The sequence below is a fragment of the Canis lupus genome, chromosome 17 (genome assembly GCF_011100685.1).
Source record: "Canis lupus familiaris isolate Mischka breed German Shepherd chromosome 17, alternate assembly UU_Cfam_GSD_1.0, whole genome shotgun sequence".
In the NCBI taxonomy this organism is placed as follows: Eukaryota; Metazoa; Chordata; class Mammalia; order Carnivora; family Canidae; genus Canis; species Canis lupus.
The window spans coordinates 4,083,617-4,102,808 of record NC_049238.1 but is presented as its reverse complement, the minus strand read 5'-3'; the positions used below and the strand labels follow the sequence as shown (position 1 = coordinate 4,102,808).

Here is a 19,192-nt window from a genome sequence, read left to right as displayed (position 1 = left end):
TCACTTAAATGTGGAATCAAAAACAACAGAACTCAAAGAAACAGAGAATAGATTGGTGATTGCCAGAGGCAGTGGGTTTGGGTGAAGGTGTCAAAAGGTGCAAGATTGCCAATTATAAGGTTAGCAAGCATGGGGATTTAAGGTACCACATGGATGCTATTGTTCACATCTTTGCATGGTGTACTTGAAAGTTGCTAGGAGAGTAGATCCTAAAAATCCTCATCATAAGCAAAAAACAACCAACACTTTTTTTGGAACTATGTAAGATGATGGATGTTAAGTAAGCTAATGCTATCATCACTTTGCAATATGTATGTCAGGTTATGGGGTACACCTTAAACTTATACAGTATTGTCTGTCAGTACTATGTCACTAAAGCTGGAAGGAAAAAAAAAGAAAACAAGCAAAAAAGTCAAGATGAGTGGCTAATTCGGGGTTGAAGATAGTGAACTGAGTCAAGAGTGCTACCAGGAAGATAAAGCAAACCAGGTCTGCACAGGATGAAGCCAAGAATGAGGTAGCTTTGAGAAACATGAATGTCTTGCTTTTTAGAGTCTCCCTGGAACATAATGGTGGGTGGGCATGTCAGACCTACAATAGCAAGAGGTAGTGAAGGGCAAGAGGTGGAGACTACCAGTAGGAGGAGTGGCCAAATAGCCACCTTGTAGGGGATAACCAAGTGGACTGAGCTAATTAGCCTTAGGGGTGTATAAACCCACAGTAAACGGGTTTTACAGACACGGTGTTTCCTGGCTTGCCTGGACCTGAGGCAGGCTGGGTACATTATCCACTGACAGAGGCCTGATTGTAATGATTTACTCTCGAGATCTGAAGTGACTCAGCCAATACAATTCTTCTTTTGTCTCACTAAAGTGTCCCTCTCTCACACAATAATTTGCTAGACTCTTCATTCATTATGGCCAGCCCTCTCATTTTACCATTATTTCTTTCTTATTCTTCTGCACTGAGCCCTCATGCTACCAAAATCAGAACATCTCCATGTTTACAATAATGCATTGAGTTTTATTCATTTCAAGGTAATATAGCCCGGGAGAAACTCTTTATACCACTTAAGTGCTATCGGGCAGGACGGCCATAAGAAAGGGAAAAATGGAGGCTTGTTATCTGTGCAGCCTGAAAACAATCCCTTCTGTTTTGACTTGAAAGGCAGCTGGTTTACAGGGATACCTTTTCCCGGGAAGAGCTTTCAGCCTTTTCTAAAAGTAAAGGCCACGTAGATCTTTGAGACCCTGACGCTGTGATCAAAGACACAATACACTAGTGTCTTATAGTCATTGACATAAAGGCATGATCAAATTAAGAAGACTCAGAACATCTAATAAAGTAGTCCTTGTTAAAGTGCATACATGTTGGCCAGGTTCTGTTCAGACTAGATTCATTTGAAGCTCACAAAGGTCCTAGTTCTGCATTCACATATTTTTACTTCACAGAATTTCTGATTATTTGGAAAATGTGAGCTGTGTTGTACTTCTAAGTGGTTTAATTTTTGAGCTGATTATCAATTATAGACTGGATCCCTAAATAGCCGCAACATTTGAGTTCAAGAGTAATTCTTTGCCAGTATAGTTTCTCTCTGTGATGTTTTGTAGAGATTTTTCAAAGTTCTTGTATCACAGCAAGAATTTAAAATATTAAAATATTAGAACTGAGGGATCCTGAAATCCTCCCTAAAAGAGAAAGACCTTTCAGAGGAAAATTGTAATGTTGAAAAATAGGCTCTAAATACATATAGATGTAAATTTCTTTACACCTTAAATTAGAACTTGTGGTAAGATTTCTACATATTTTTTTGCTCTTCTTAAGTTTTAAATATCTGACTCTTCATTTCTCTGCACACAGCTTAAAAGCATTTTATACTTTCTATCCTGTGAGACATCTTTCCCCTCTTCTTGCTTCCAACTACTCACCATTTTTTATAAAAAACAAAAAAAGTTACCAAATGTCTTGAGACCATAGCCCACACATAAATTACACATGGTTTCATAATAAATTCTTTGCAATGACTTCCACCACCATCATCGGGATGACCTCACTGGTGACTCAAGAGGACAACATTGCATTTTGTGTAGAGTTGTTTGGAGATGCCCACATTGGCCATGTCTGCATACTCCAGGGCACTAATGATGAATGAACTGCCAAGTCAAAGAGCTTTTCTTAGTTCTTACTATCATTGGCTCATGGTCCTCCACCCCTTCCCTTAAGCAACTGTTTTTAGTTTTGGTGGATGATTTACTCCTTTGTATTGTGTTCCCATTCTTGCTAGAGGTCAGATATCAGAATCCTCCAGGGCTGATTCTTCATTTCCTTAGACTTTTTTTTTTCTTTTTTAACAACAGCTAATTTTAAGATCTACTAATGGCAAAGTCCAACTCTATCCTTAATAATTTGGGGTGTGCGTCAATGTCACATCTCCACCCATTTACTGGCAACTTCATTGCACATACCTTTCCTTCCCAACCTTCCCCTGCCCATTGACAGATGCATATCACACTGCATAGCTACAGCTCTCTGCCACTGGTGCTATCATCCTGTCAGTTGCTCAAACTTGAAATTTTGAAATATTTTTTCTTCCTTTTTTTACATCTCTTGCATGTATACTTGTTTAAAGTCTATGTAAACACCCATTTAAAACTTGTGCTTTCAATCTTGTTTACCTGATTCTGGTCTCTTATTCTTTTTAATAGGACAGTTGCAAATACTTCATTTTATCATTCAAAAAGAAATTCCAGGCTAGATAAGTGCTAACACTGCTTCATGACAAAAGATACTAAAAAACAAACAAAAAACAAAACATAACTGTGAGAGCCAAATTCACACCAATGACAAAATACTACAAAATGATTAAAATTGTATACAAGATCAATATTAATTATTTGCTCATTGCATATAATATATTCTTGCATTTGGGTATTGATAGTGAAGGACATTTTCAGGTTTGGAAAAAGTACAGACATCAGAATTCGGACAATTCCATTTTTTCAACTCAACATTCACATTGCTCTGCTAGGGCTACCATAACAAAATACTATAGACTAGGGGGTTTAAACAACAAACATTAATTTCTTATAGTTCTGAAGGCTGGGGTTCCTGGCAGGATAGGTTTTATTCTGAGGCTTCTTGTCTTAGCTTGTAGACAGCTGCCATCTTTCTATGTGCTCACATGACCTCTTCTTTGTACTTGTGTGGATAGAGAAAGAAACCTCTGGTATTTTCCTCTTCTTATAAGGACACTAGCCCTTATGATATCAATTTAGCCTTAATTACTTTCTTAGAGGTTCCGTCTCCAAATAAATCCAGTCTAGGGGTTAAGGCTTCAACCTGTGAATCTTGGGAGGACACGGTCCATAACATAGTCCATAACAACACTAGCAGCAGAGTGTTAGGACATGTGCTGTGAAATTCAGGGGTGCAGAGGTTAACAGACTAATACTTCACAGAGCTATGCCTCTCAGGTAGAATGGACCAAACATGGATTGGAAGCAGAAAGGACGTCTACCGATGGTGGTAACCTTCACGTAGCTAGCAATGAAATGTGTGTCCACTTCCTTTTCCTACCCATATGCTCCTTTGGTTAGGTGAATGAACTTCCTCTTTCTGGCTGTGCTGTGGGATCTCTAGCCAATGAGCACTTCCTAAAATCAGCTCCTAGAACAATCAATCTCCACAGACAAAGAAATCCTAGTGTTCCTTTTGCCATACCATACTAGTCATTACCTTTGCTCTAGCAGCCTTCAGGAATAAATTGTTTTTTTGTTTTTTGTTTTTTGTTTTTTGTTTTTTTTTTTTTTACTTTTCTTACTGGAAAGACATAGACATCCTTGATGCAGGACTTCTGCTGCTATCAAGAGTTGATTCTCTAGTTATCTGGAGAACAGAAAATTTAGGGTGACAGGGCTTTATTGGATAGGGAAAAAGTGCATGCCTAAGGAGCTACACACTATAATCTGGCCACACACACTGGAAAAGATCATCTCCATGGACCTAGGAGTTTCCTAGATCAAAAAATATTTAGGCCCCAGTTCTGAAGAGAAGAATGACTTCAGAAGTTGGTGTACTCCTTCCAATTACATCACTGACATGAATTTATTGGGTGCTCAGTTTTGTATACTCATGGCTCCCTGACCACAAGGCCATTAAATAATCTCTAATGCACATATTAGTTTAATGATGCTTATTTATTTTTCTCTTTTGGTCAAGCAGACCTCCTCTAAGAGTCTCTTTCCCTCCAGAGTCTGGGAGGAGGGAGGACAGTCTTCCTGAGCCCATGAATGTGTTGGAAGCTCAAGGTTAAGGGAGGGAGTGATGTCTATTGACTTGAGGCTTCAGGTACATTGGATAGGGCAGGCCTTTGTTTTTTTATTATTTCTTGAATAAAATGTGGGGATTTTGAGTAAATATTCCTTAATTCTATTCTCTAACACCTCTAAAATGAAGTATAGAGGTTTTTTATTTAAATTCTCTAGGGATATATATATATATATATATATATATATATATATATATCCACTGTATATATGTAATGTATTATTTATATTATAATATATTTAGTGTATATATAACATATTATTTGTATTGAAACATATATAATATATACAGTTCCTGCTTGAAAAAAAAATACATAGTTCCTGGGATAGTCTCAACAATTTTGAAAAAGAACAAAATTAGAGTACTTTCATGTCATAATGTCAAGCTTATTATTGAGCTACAGTCCTTAAGATAGCATGGTACTAGAGTAAGGGCAGACATATAAATCAATAGAACAGAATTTTTAGACACTAATAGAAGAGAATTGAGAGTCCTCAAATAAAACCATATATTGATGACCAATTGATTTTTGACAAAGGTGCCAAGGCAATTCATTTTGAAAAAGATAGTCTGCTCAACCAATGGTACTAGGACAATTGGATCCTCACAAGGAAAAAGATGAACTTCGACCTTTATATTAATCACAAAAATTAACTTAATCACATGACTATACGAAAGAGCTAAAATGACCCCACTTCTGCAAAAAAACAGGATAGAATCTTCAAGACATTGAGTTGAGCAAAGTTCTTACAGGCAACACCAAAACAGGGCCCATGGGAAAAAAATAAATTAGATCTCATCAAACTTAAAATGGCACTTAATACAATATTATTGGGAAAACAAAGATGCAAGCAATGGATTGGGGAAAAATTGCCTTAACATTATCAGATTATATTTTCACCCCAATGAAAGTATGTCTGGATTCCTTTGTGATGTCTGAGAGAAGCTTGAGAAACAGTTGTGGGACTCCCCACATTTCAGTGATAAGTGAAGGAAGAGGAAGAAGAAAGATGGGTGGGAGGTAAGAGAAGACATGAGCAGGAGTCCTTTGGGGGAGGCTAAGACAGAAAGAACTTCAAGCAAGAGGATGATCATCACATAGACTTGAGGCTGACATTAACCTTCGTGCTTGGGAAAGGAGGGTTCAGAAGAATTATTTACTGCTTATTTCCAAATGATGAGAAGAGCAGAGATATACATGAGGAGGCGGAATGGTCTCATGGTAGGAAATCTCTGGTTGAAGCTGTGTGGCCAGGACACCTGAAGGACTCCCAAATTTGGGAGGACGAGTCCCCAACATAAGAAGTCAAACGTTGCTTACCTGAGTGCGTTGGTGAGGATGTCTGATGGGAAGATTCTGATGGGAAATGAGACAGCTGGGGAGGGCGGAATGCACGTGAATTGGACAGATCTGTGGGCACCAAATTAAAGTTGGCTCCACCAAGGAAGGGCAGGAAGTGTTGATTGATGCTGGGTGTGGCACACAGAGGTTAAGTGCTGCCCTTGTGGAAGACCCTCTGGGCTCTGTAGCGCTGCACACCCCTCTCAATGTGGGAGGGCATAGCTGGGGGCTGGGGTACCAGGCTGTCCTTGCCTAGCAAAGGGATGGGATGGAAGGAGGAAGGGGGAGAGCATCTGGGGGGAGAGCCTAGGAGAGGAGGGGTTATGATCTAGAAGGCTACACAGGTAGAAGCAAGAAAAATACAAAGCATCCTGTACATAGGGATTTGCTAACAATCATGTTAACAGAGGTGAAAGCAGGAAACATCTTTTTTTTTTTTTAAGATTTTATTCACTTATTCATGAGGGACACACACACACACAGAGAGAGAGAGAGAGAGAGAGAGAGAGAGAGAGAGGCAGAGACACAGGCAGGGGGAGAAGCAGGCTCCATGCAGGGAACCCAATACAGGACTTGATCCCAGGTCCCCAGAATCACACCATGGGCCGAAGGCAGCCCTAAACTGCTGAGCCACCCGGGCTGCCTGAAACATATATTTTTGTCCAGATAGTTTTGCCGGCCGCTGTTGGGAACATGGGATTAATAGCTATGTGTCTTTGGCAAAATCTACAGACAGACCAAACTGTGAAAAGGTTCCGGGCTGCGCTGGATTGCAGGAGACCAGCAAATGCAAAACTCTGCATCTCTCTCGCCCTCTGAATGTGCCACCTGGAAGGTGGGGTGAGAGGTGAGGGCCACAGGTATCTGGGGGTCATGAACCTCAACATCAGGAGAACCAGCAGGGGCTCCCGAGCTCCTTGAAAAACTGGGGAAACAAAGGATGCTCCATATGCCTGATGCCAAAGAAAATATGGGTGATTAAAAATAGTTTAGAAACTGTTAAACAAATTAGAAACTCAAATTCTCCTGAAAGAGATCATTCTCTTTGATTTTCAGAATAATGCCAAATTCAACAACCTTCATGAGGCCAGAGCGACCTGATAAAGAGGCAATTTGTGAGATGCCTACTTCAATATTTGAGAATTTCGATTTTTATTATGTGTATTCATATATCATTTTCTTTGTTCAAACAATTATAAGTCCCAACTCCAGTCTAAAGGTATACAGTAAAACAACTCTGATGATTCCTCGGTGGGTAGAGGAGCTCAGAGGGGTCAGGTGTGATTTGTGTTTTTGTTTGAGAACAGAGTCTGTCACACTTTCAGCACTCGCAGGGCAGAGAAAGTCCTCTTGATCTTCTTGGTTTATATCTTCTGCTTGCACTATCTACCACCTCTCAGTATTTTACGATTTCAGCGAGTCTTCTTCCATCCGGCTTGTGAGAGCACACAAAAAGAACAGCTCAGTGACTTTGGTCCTGTGGGTAGGCTAGATGAAGCCACCTGCATTCTGGGATAAAGTCAGGATAATCAGCAAATCCTAGCTGCCACTTAACCCCCAACCTCATCAGTGGGAAGATGACTCCAGATCAAAGGCCAGTCCTCAAGAATTGCCAATTCCATGTCTAAAGCCCAGCTCCTGGCTCTGGGCAGCTTTGCTTAGCTGATGATGTCCTGAGACCCATTACTATACGATTCCCAAGTTGAACATCGACTTGGCAGACTGCTTTCCCTCTGCAGAATGAGTCCTGGAGGCCTTTCAATACCCTGTGCCAGGGGATTATGCAGAGGAGTCAGCACCACCGTCTTGGTCCCGCATTGTTGAGGTTGCCCCCAGGAAGCTGTCAGCACCCCCTCCTCTTCAGGCCCTGCAAGCTTGCAGGTCAGAGAAGGGAAGAGCAGAAAGACCCCCCAATGCTGGTTTTTCACAGAACTGTCCACCCCACCTGTGCCTGACTTCAGTGGGACCTGAGGGATATTGTGCAAGACTTTGGAGAGGGAAGTCCGATCAAGTGAGTTTATTTAATTTCCCTAGAATGCCCTAAGTGCTTTCTAACCACTCACCACTTTCAAAGCTCTCATTTTTATTTCCTTACAAAAGTTCTACATTACGCCTTTGACTCTCATTTCTTTGTGTTCTGGCTTTTAATTCAAAAACTTCAATTTTTAGATTGGATCTTCATTTGCAATCTCTAAATCTATCACATTTTATCTGAGGATCTCCTATATTTTGTCCTTCTTTCTTCATATTTGAAGGGAGAGTAGCATGTTTCTCCTCTACATCAATGATTCATTATTTTTGCAATTCCACTGTTGGGTGTCTTCACTGAAGGTTTCAATTCTCATGCTTTTCTTTATGCTTTCATTATGCCCCTACTATTTTTCCTTTCCTTGGGACTTTAGATCCCAATTTCAAAGAGAAGCTCTTTTTGTTTTTCCTCATACTGAGCAATGCAATATGTTCTTTAAAAAAAGGAGAGAGAGAGAGAGAGAGAGAGAGAGAGAGAGAGAGAGGATGATTCCAGCATCAAATTATTTTCATATATATGAACTTCCTCTGAGCCTTCAGGATAATGTTCCTTTTTTCCTGATTATTATTTAACAAATGTGATCTTTGAAAATTACATATTTTATAGGAATGAGAATTTTTTTAAAGATTTTATTTATTTATCCATGAGAAACACAGAGAGAAGCAGAGACACAGGCAGAGGGAGAAGCAGGCTCCTCACAAGGAGCCCAAGTAGGACTCGATCCCCGGACAGGATCACACCCTAAGCTGAAGGCAGATGTTCAACCTGTGAGCCACCCAGGCATCCGAGGAATGAGAATGTTCAGTGTAGCACTATTTAGAATGCCAAGAAACTGTTAGCAATAAATTCCAGTCCTACATTACAAGAATGTTACTGTACATTATATAATTTTAATACAAATAGATAATAGATACCTAGGGGCACCTGAGTGGCACTGTTCATTAGGCATCTGACTCTTGGTTTCAGCTGAGGTCATGATCTCAGGGTCCTGGGATGGAGACTTGCATCAGAGGTTTGTGCTCAGCAAGGAGTCTGCTTGAGACTCTCTCTCCCTCTCCCTCTGCCCCTCCAGCTCATGTTCTCCCTCCCTCTCTCTCTCTCTTTTTTAAAGATTTTATTCATTTATTCATGAGAGACACAGAGAGAGAGAGAGAGAGAGAGGCAGAGACACAGGCAGAGGGAGAAGCAGGCTCCAAGCAAGGAGCCCGATGTGGGACTCGATTCCAGGACTCCAGGATCATGCCCTGGGCCAAAGGCAGGCACCAAACCACTGAGCCACCCAGAGATCCCCTCTTTCTCTTTAAACTAAATAAATAAATCTTGAAAAAAATAATACATGCCTATCCAAAAGTATAATGGCTATAAAAATAAGAGACATATTTGTGTCATACAGTTCCTTGAAAATGAAGTATAAAAAGAGAAGTCCCATTATACATGGAAATGCATAAGATAAAAACAATTCAACTTGCCTGGTGGGGGTATGTCAAGATTGTTTTTTCATATTTACCTAAAATACAGTTTATATTTTATTTCTAATAATTAAAAAAACCCACATTCCTAAAGGTAAATATCAATGGGTTCAATTGTTTAGTCATACTATCAGTTAACTTCTATAAGGATAATAGCTGGAGAGAAAAGCTTGGATTTAGTGACATTTAATCCACTTTGCCTCTAGGATATAGACTCTATGATCATTGACTGATTTCTCTCCACATGTTCTCCTTACTTGCCCAAAGAAAAGTAAACTGAACCAACGCTGGTCCAGCAATGACTTTGTCTCAGAGATATTCAACTAATTATGTAGCAAACAAAATTATTATGATTTTGAATTTCTTTCATTTGTGGGTGTAGCAAGAAGATCAAAGACATCTAAACAAATAAAACATAGGCTTCACTTCCTCCACCGGGTCCCTGTTTCCATATCTATTAAAAAAAATACTGGAGTTGTCCTATAACTCCAAGATTCCTACTAATTCTTGCATTCTGTGATTCTAATTACTATAATTTTCATTACTGATAACTAAAATAAATGACAGAGTAAACATGGGAAGATAGCACTGGAGCTGAGTTTCCCAACCGTGGTAGAGTTCAGAGAGTAAAGCGTTCATCCCATGTTTACCAGGAGTAGTGAGAGGGGGCGTACTTGCCTGATCTTCTGGGGGAAAAGTGCTGTTCTTTCACCTTTGTTGTTGTTTCAATTTATTTGTTTTGGAGATGACTTCTCTCTGCTTGGGGAAGTTTCCTTCTATGTCTGACTTACTGACTTTTTAGTACATGGATTTTGAGTTTTATCAAAGGCTATTTCCGCATGTATCATGATAATCATGTATTTCTAGTTTTTTTCCTTTATTTTTTTTTAATATGGTGAACTGTATGATTGATTTTTGAATGTTGAACCAGCCTTGCATTCCTGAGGTAAACCCCACTTGGTCACGTTATAGTCTCTTTTAAAAATTTATTTCCTTTATTTTGTATTTTGTGGGATTAAATTTATTACCATTTTGTTGAGCATTTTTGCATCCAATAAATTCATAAGTGATTTTGTCCTATAGTTTTGCTTTCTTGAAATATATTTGGTTTTGGTGTCAGCAGAATGAGGTCCTCAAAAAACAAGTTGGGAAGTATTCCATCCTCTTCCATATTCTGGAAGAATTTGTGTACAAGTGCTGTAATTTTTACCTGAAGAGTTTGGTAGCATTCATCAGTGCATTCATCCATATCTTGGGTCTTGGGTTTTCTTTTATGGAATGTTTTTAACTCCAAATTAAATCGATTTAGTGGAGTTAAGATTACTCACATTATTGGGCTGCCTGGGTGGCTCAGTTGTTGAGAATCTGCCTTTGGCTCAGGTTGTGATCCCAGGGTCCTGGGATTGAGTCCCACTTTAGGCTCACTGCTGGGAACCTGCTTCTCCCCCTGCTTATGTCTCTGCTTCTCTGTCTCTCATGAGTAAATAAATAAAATGTTTATCTAATGGTTGTAGACTTATCTTTGGTCATTTGTGTCCTCCAAGGAATTTTTCCATTTTTATAAATGTCACTTTCCAGCTTTACTCTAAAAGCTGTGAATACTAGTGGCCCTCCTCACCCTCCCTTCCATCACCTTACTGCCCTAGTGAATGATGTCTTCCCATCAGGAGAGATGGGACTGATTATCATCTGATAGCATCTCACTTTTTACAGGGAGAAAAACTTTTTTCCCTGAGGCCACTTATCTTCCGGAAAAGCAGTCTATACTGTAGTGTCTAAACCGCTAACCTGAAAGCCTCAAGCAAATAGGCACATTTAAATCCAATAGGGTTCATGATCCCCCAGGCTGGTATTTTCTTCTCTGCTTTGATACTGACCTGATTCAGAATTCCCTTTCTTCCTTCTACATTATGATGGGACAAGAAGAGAGAAGATGAGGGTGAGGCCAGAGAGGTACCCAGGATACAAAATTTTAAAAGGTGCTCTCTCTTGGGGTCCTGTAAGCTCAAGGTCTATACCTGTAGGAATCTAACAATGAGCTCCTCCTTCTCATCTGTGTCCTGGATGCCCCATTTGCCTCATTTAATTCTGGCCTTTTAGATTTTATTACTTCTTTGAAAGCTGTAAAAATGTAAAATCCTTGTCAGTGTTTTATCAGAAGTAGTTTAGGCATCATTTCCAAGGAATGAACCAAAACTATCATGATTTTTGATCTAGTCCTGTAAATCATCAGTGATATTAAGACATTATTAAAAAAAAATTATGCGGGCCTAATAACCATAACAAATGCCACAGGCCCTGATTGTGTCCTTCATCTCCTCCCCGCCACCAAATCATATATGTGAAAACACTTCTACTTTCACAACTTGCTCCATTTAGAATGATTCTGGAATATGTGCATTTCCTGCAGTGCTATCTAAAACCCCATCCATTTTTCTCCCACTCAAGAAAGCACATGACAATGTAAGTAATGGATGCTGTTATAGGAATAAATTTAAATATTTTCTAATTTACTATTTACCATTCATAAACTGTTCTTTATTTTTATAACAAATTATTTTTAGATTAAATCACAAGTGACTACCACATGTACTACAGACAGAATGGTAATGACTGTTCCACTGAATACTTTACATTAAACAGTATTACACACTCAAAATATTGCCAAGGATTTAGAATTTTGATCAGCAGTTTCAGGAAGCCGAGGGCTTTAGGCTAGCTGATGAATCATAGAGAGGGTCCCACCATTTCTCGTCAGAGGCTGCTGCCTCTGTGTCAGTGGGCCGTGGGATTTCTATGATCCGACCTTAGGATGACCCCTTTTTATGGCGAAATAAGGTATTAAGCAAGGTCGTTCTCTCTGGAGCCGTAAAAGATTGACGAGGGAACACTGAGCTGTGCTTTGTTTCGAGCAGGGCTGCTGCATGTCCTCGGCCTCCCCTGAGCCTGGTCCAGGCGGTGGTCATTCTAACAGCACTGTCTCCCAGCCTGGGTTTGGCTCTGTCTTCATACTCAGCCCTTTTTAAATTGTGAGACTTCTTTTTTTTTCTTCATTGTCTCAGTCCAAATGCACATAACAAAACACCAACTGTATGTCAGCCTTGAAAATGTAAAACTGACCTTAGCACCCTGTGCTTCCTGTGCTTAGCACTTATGTCTAAAATCCTTCATCTACACTTTCTTTGAAATATTTTGCACCTGAGAGTTCATTATATGTCTCTATGTCATTTTGACCTATTTTCAATAATGAATGTATTCAGTGTTAGAATGGTATTGCAATATAGATGCTAAAAGTGCAACTTCACACATTCTTTATATTAACTTTAATTCAATGCTTTCCATTTCTCCATTGCTCCAGACCCAGGAGTTTAAAAAATTTACATTTGTCTGTTAAAGAGATTATGAACTCCTTAACTAGCACATGCCATGTGCTAAAAATTTTCCCATTTTAGTACTTACAACATCCAATTAGGTATATAGTTAAATTCCCAGTTTTCAAAGGAGCAACCCAAGTCTGAGTGAAGAAAAGTAACTTGTCTAAAGTCACACAACTAACAAATAGAAGAGCCAATGTTAAATATAAATCTATCTCACTCCAAAATTCATGTTTTTTTTTTTTACGTAAAATCCTGCATCTCCTTCCAGGACTTGCTATGGAAGAGAATGTTTTTCTCAAATTTTACTTTGTCGTCTATCCCCTAAGAAGATAAACAATTTTCACATATGAAGCTTTTTAAAAAAAAAGCCTCAAAACTTCTTGCTGATTAATTAGCAAGACAAGTCAGAGAGGACAACCAAAACAAAGAGCTCCCTAAACCCAAACACTAAAGCAATAATCCAGATTGAAGTATTTTAATAAACATGAATATATTGTTAATACCATTACCTATCACTGGTATCCCCATCGACATGGTGACATCTCACTCCTGAGCTCCTCGTGTTTGCTGGCATCTCCAGGCCTTGCTTTTCTCCTGGTTGCTGGCGATAGAGTTTGCTAGATCCTCCTGCTGCCTGGGACATCCTTCTTCACTCAGTCCCTATATAGATAGGGAGTTCCTTGCATTAAACTTCTGTAAGAGATCTGATTCTCTCCTGAAACTGGGACCTGGAAACCACACAGAAGTCCATTTTAATTATACTCTTTTTAAAATATTTTTTTTTTTTTTTTAAGGGATTCCTGGGTGGCTCAGTCATTGAGTGTCTGCCTTCGGCTCAGGGCCTGATCCCAGGATCCAGGATCGAGTCCCACATCAGGCTTCTTACAGGCCTGCTTTTCCCTCTGCCTGTGTCTCTGCATCTTTCTCTCTCTCTCTCTGTCTCTGTCTCTTTGAATAAATAAATAAAATCTTAAACAATAAAAAAAATAAAAGTTTTTGGGCCGCCTGAGTGGCTCAGTAGTTAAGCAGCTGATTTCTGCTCAGGGCATGATCCTGGAGTCCCAGGATCGAGTCCCACATCCGGCTCCCTGAATAAAGTCTGCTTCTTCCTCTGCCTGTCTCTGCCTCTCTCTCTCTCTCTCATGAATAAATAAAATAAAAATCTATTAATTTTTTTTCTTTTTTTATTTAAGTCCAATCAACATATAATGTATTATTAGTTTCAGACATAGAAGTCCGTGATTCATCAGTCTTCTATAATACCCAGTGCTCATCATATCTTGTGACCTCCTTTATGTCCTCAGTCTTTCCCAAATCTTAAGAATATGTTTGCAAAATTAACACGAGAATTTCAATTGTCTACACTTGCAGGGGGTATAGCTACAAGCACTAAGCTTCTGTGTCACTCCTGAGAAGGCTAACCAGCCCGTGCATGTGTGGTGCAATGTCTGCTTTTCTTTTCTTTTTTTTTTTTTTTAAGATTTTATTTATTTATTCATAGAGACACAGCTAGAGAGAAAGACAGAGACACAGGCAGAGGGAGAAGCAGGCTCCATGCAGGGAGTCCGATGTGGGACTCGATCCCGGGGTCTCCAGGATCACACCCTGGGCTGCAGGCGGCGCTAAACCGCTGCGCCACTGGGGCTGCCCAATGTCTGCTTTTCAAATCCTGAATTATTAAGGTCAAAGAAGTATGGCCATATTCAGTTCCTGTGCACAGACTTTGCTCAACTAGAGGCTCAATTAATTAGCAGATCAAAATCAGGCTGGGATTTGTTTTGTCAATTGCTAACCAGTTTAACTGGGTTATAGAGAAAGACTCTATATGACATTAAATGACCTTCCTAAAAGCTTATTTATCTCCCAACTGCTCATATTAGAATCAATTTCAGGAGTCATTCAAAATGCGCTGTTTATGAGCTTCCTAAATGCAGTTACTATTTGCCAGATGTCCGTGTCACACCAGTCGGCTGCTTGCCTTTCACTGACCCCTTCCATAGATGTTCCTGCCTTGGATCTAAGACCCAGGAAACTCCCACCCCAGAGCAGGGTGGTTGCCACGCTGGGTCCTGGGGAGAAAGAAGTCCTCACTTGGGTGTGGGCAAAGCAGACAATGTTATAAGTTGAGCTTATAGTGGTGACAAAATTAGATTTTTTTCAGGTTGGATTTAGAAGTATATTATTATTATTATTTTTTTTTTTTGAAGTATATTATTTTTTTAGACTTCTTAGTGTGTTTCAAGAATTTATAATTCCTTTGATTAGATCTAAGTTGATTAGAAATGAATGTGAACTCCCCGCCCGCCCCCCTGATATCCTAGGGTTATTCTATAGCTGGCTGGGACCTGGTTGTTTTGAATGTCTTATTAACCCAAATACTCTGCATCAGAGGCACACACATCTTCGTTTTTTCTACTTATGTGATGAGATCATCATCCACTGTCAGTGGCTCACTCTGAACAAAATTAAGTTGATCATAAAATGATTTCTACATTTAAACATGACATATTTAGATAAAAAAAGTAGAGCTTAACTAGTACTTCTCATTAACCAAGTATCCTAACTCTTTAATTCTTTAACTAACAATCTGTTTCACAGATTTCCATAAAATGAAAAAAAAAAACAAAAACCCAAAACAACAAAGTATTTGTTTTCTCCTTCACATTGACTTTTCTATATGCAATGACAACATACCCATTGCTCAGAAAAGAACCTAAAAATTCTAATAGATGATATTAAAATTTCCAAAATAATTTTTAAATGTTCCTGTGACATATAAACAAAACTGGACCAAGTAAAAATAATGATGAACAAGCAAATGTTCATTATAAAATAAATGTAATTTTACCAATATTGGAAAATATTGGTAAAATGCCACATTGGAATAAAGACTAAAATGCTTTACTTGTACTTTCTTTATTGTTTCATTCCTATGATAAGAACTGAGAATACTGCGAAATATATATTTATTTTGTAGAAATATATAATAAAAGAGACAAGGTAGGCATCAAAAAATAGAAGCAGTAACAAAAGATCGACCAAATACAGAATAATAAACACAAATTCTCCACTTAAAATATCAAACACTATACCTGTTTTCCTGACTTTACACAAAGACAATTGCTTTCTATATGCTGGGTCTACTAAAATATCACAGTTAATGATTTTTTTTTTTTTTTGATGTCATGGGGTAAAACTGAATTATGTAGTTAACCGTAATGAGCATTGTGCGGTTATTTCTAAATTCCACAGGGAAAGGGTTAAATTACTTTGTTGTTCACTAAATTGCCATGTGTACCCAGGCACTCAGTTGAAGCTTTTTAACGGTGATGATGAAAAACTTGGAAATATTAAGACATGGAAATTACTCAGATTAATCTAAAAAATGTTAACATAGATTTTTGCTGTTGTTGTTGTTTTCTTTTTCCAACTGAAGAAAAAAATCAGCCCAAAGCTCTAGCAGTGAAATTGGTATTACTTTTTTGGGGGAAGTGTAAGACAAAAAAAGAAACATTTAGGAGACTGGTGTAGAGGAAGAGTGGTATGAGTCAGAAAGGCCTAGAAACGTCAAATAATTTTCTTGAGCCTGTTTTGTTGTCTATCAAATGGAGGTAATGAAGTACAGATGTATATAGATTACCTAGCTTTGTGCCTGGCATCTAGCAGAGCTCAGTAAGGATGAGGAAGCAAACGTGCCTCATATCTAGTGGTCCTTAGGCTTTTCCCTGGTTTTGCCCAGTAGGGAGCATGTTAGCTTGACCTCCTGGATCTGTTTCCTTCTTTTGTTTTCGATGGTGACCTCTGTCTCACCAGGCATGGTCCCTTTGGTCAGGTGCAGCATAACCTGAAAACAGGAAGAGGATAAGAATGAGAGGTGGAGGGCTTGGGATAGAAAGGGGTGTGGGGTATTTGGGTACAGGGAAGGCATGAAAGAGGGAAGGAGATGAGCAGAGGAGGGGGAGGGAAGAGAGAAATGAAATAGAAATGAGGCAGCATGGTTGCCGGTCTACTCACATTTTTCACGGTGTTTATGAAAAACAATTAAAAGGCAAACTGTTATGAAAGCATTTTCGGTTCCTAGAATGTGCCCTTTCGAATTCAACACTGCTCCAAGACTGAGTTACGTCGATCCTCACTCTATTAGCACTAAAATCCACATGGTCCTCATTCTCTACAGCGATTTCAGTGTGTTTCTGCCTCTTGACTAATGTGGGAAGACCTCTCCACTCCTTCTCCCTACCCACATCCTTCTTATCTTAGAAAGACCCCACCTCCGTGATAACTACTGTCCCTGATTCATCTCACTGTCAGAAACATTTTGCAAGAACTACTCTTGTTTGATCTGGACCTATCTTTGATCAGGTTGCTCAGGAGCAAAGCTTGAAATGGAGATTCAGGTGAGCATGATTGACTGAGGGAATGTCAGCAGAAGCAGGGCTTGGGGAGGTGGGATCCAGCCGGGGAGGAGCTAATGACAGGTGTGATTTCAGCAAGACTCTGGCTCTGGCCTGGTCACACAAGATGTCCTGGAACATTAACTGTATCACTGCGTTGTTGATCCTGCCTTGAGGCAAGAGTATCAGTCTTCGGATGTTGAAGTCACTCAATTATTGGTTTTAGGTTCTGCATCACTTGTTGGGAAAGACAGCAAGCCTTCTGCATATTCAACTGAGGGATAGATATTCTTCAGAGGACGAGATGGCATCTAGCCAGGAAGTGGCTGACACTCACTGCAGCCCAGTCGAGGGCACCTGGATGGCCCATCCATTGCACCTACTACTGTGTCTATTGAGAGCCTCACCCATTCTTTACTTTGTGTTGCAGAAATTTGTTTCTGTTGTATTTCTACTCATTTGTGAGTTTCCGGGGGGACAAACTAAGTGCTGTGTTTATCCTTGCAGTTCACAAGACACATAGTCCAGCTCCCTTCCTGTGAGCCTTGGGATGGGCCTTGGGAATGGATGCCAAGACTTCATTTCTAACAGGAAGGAAACCTGGAGCATGGCTCCAGCTCATTCTGTCACAGAATGGAGTAGATTATGGGGAATGCTTGTATTCATGGGAAGCCTCCTGAAAGCTTAGGAGTGTGCAGACTCATCCACCCTGATCTAACCAGTGCCACCAAGGTGTACAAGTGTCCACAGCGGAAGGGAATTACCAAGGGCATGGGTGACCAAGGCTTACACGGCTGCTGAGTGACCTGTTCCCACACACTGATCTTACAGACAAGATTCTTACCGGGGCCTTGGCAAAATAACAGGTGCCTACACATTATATACCTCCAGAATGTTCATGGAGACTGAACGAGGTGAATGCCATGGGTTTGGTAGGCATGTTTGCTGAATAAATTGCATATTAACTTGTAGAATATCTCTTGCATACCTATTATAAAACCCCTGAAAGAGCAGTGGGAATGAGATGGAAACAATTGGAGGACAACTCTGTTTGACTTAGGCCTTCCCAGCAATTGCCTCAGTCCCACTGTTTCCTATACTGCCTGTGGTCTGGACACGCCCAGGTTCAAGGGTCCATCTTTGATTCCTCACCTGTGTTCTTGTCCAGAAGTCTGGGGACACACTTTCCTGATGGCCTCGGCAGCTTCTTCCAGCTGGAGCAAAGAGATAATCACTACCATTTATGTCATCACCACCATCAGGACTACATCACCATAAGAAAGGATTTGGGGATTTGTGTTTTATTTATCCTTCCATAATTCAGTAAAAATGAAGTCTACCTGGATTAGTTTGCTGATTTTTCCAATACTGTTAGTTTCTGTCGAAATCAGGTTTGGCAACATAAATGCTGCTAATGGAAAAAGTTGCCGGTGCATTCTTGTATTTTTTTTTTTTTTCATGGGATGAGCTTTAGGAGATTAAACTCAGCCTTCAGTAGTTAGGAATCTCTGTTCTTGAAAGCTAAATGGAAGCTGATCGTAAATCTCTAGATGCTTCCAGGCACTGTTAATTTGGAGATGTGCTGATGATGTAATTAGTAATATATAAAAATAAAAACTCCAAAAGCAGACGGCTGTTCTCATGCTCTGGCAGAGATGCAGGTGGGGAGCTGGATTTGAATGGGGTATAATCATTTTATACCTCCATGCAGAAAATCCCTTAAGAAAAGTGCCTCTCCATTAGCTGTCACTGAGAATTATCTGTGCCCTGGGAGTAGACTGTGACAATATTTTTTGCTGAATTTCGAAAGAGCACATATAACTAAGGCCGTGACACTGACATGCTGAAAGACCAAAACTTCGTGGCAGCTGTGCTCTGCTCAGGAGATGCGGGCATCTCTGCAGCCCCCCGGAGGGTGGGGGAGCATCAGTTCTTGCACGGAGCCCTGGACAAGAGCGAGTGGAGGGAGACTGAGGGCCAGGGAGCTCTGCTTTTGTTCTGTCCTTTCCTGTGTGCAGATGAGGGAGCAAGCAGGGTTTGTGAGCACCAAGAGGGAGCACCCCACAGCCCCAGGGAGAGCCACGGACCCAGAAGGACGGTCAGCATTGGAGAGGGCTGAGAACGTCCTTCCTGTGCCAGAGCCTGGCCCCAGGGACCTGGACCCCCTTCCTCCCCCACAGGCACACTTAGAGGAACCCACAGGGAAGTGAAGGTATTTTTAAACCTTATTATTGGGGTGATATTTTTAGATCTTT

General features: G+C 40.1%; 1 long non-coding RNA gene across 2 annotated transcripts in view; it reads right to left on the bottom strand.

The window, feature by feature from the left end:
• Positions 1 to 19,192, bottom strand: part of LOC111090469 — a 51,331-nt gene that overhangs the window by 18,442 nt on the left and 13,697 nt on the right. The window contains exons 3-6 of one of the 2 annotated variants that reach the window (XR_005371783.1): positions 18,090 to 18,151; positions 16,184 to 16,387; positions 13,053 to 13,271; positions 6,881 to 8,130 (exon numbers count right to left, since the gene is read on the bottom strand). This is a non-coding gene — a long non-coding RNA (uncharacterized LOC111090469). Of the gene's footprint in view, positions 1 to 6,880; positions 8,131 to 13,052; positions 13,272 to 16,183; positions 16,388 to 18,089; positions 18,152 to 19,192 lie in introns of those variants that run through there. The other variant, XR_005371784.1, reaches the window with a different exon arrangement.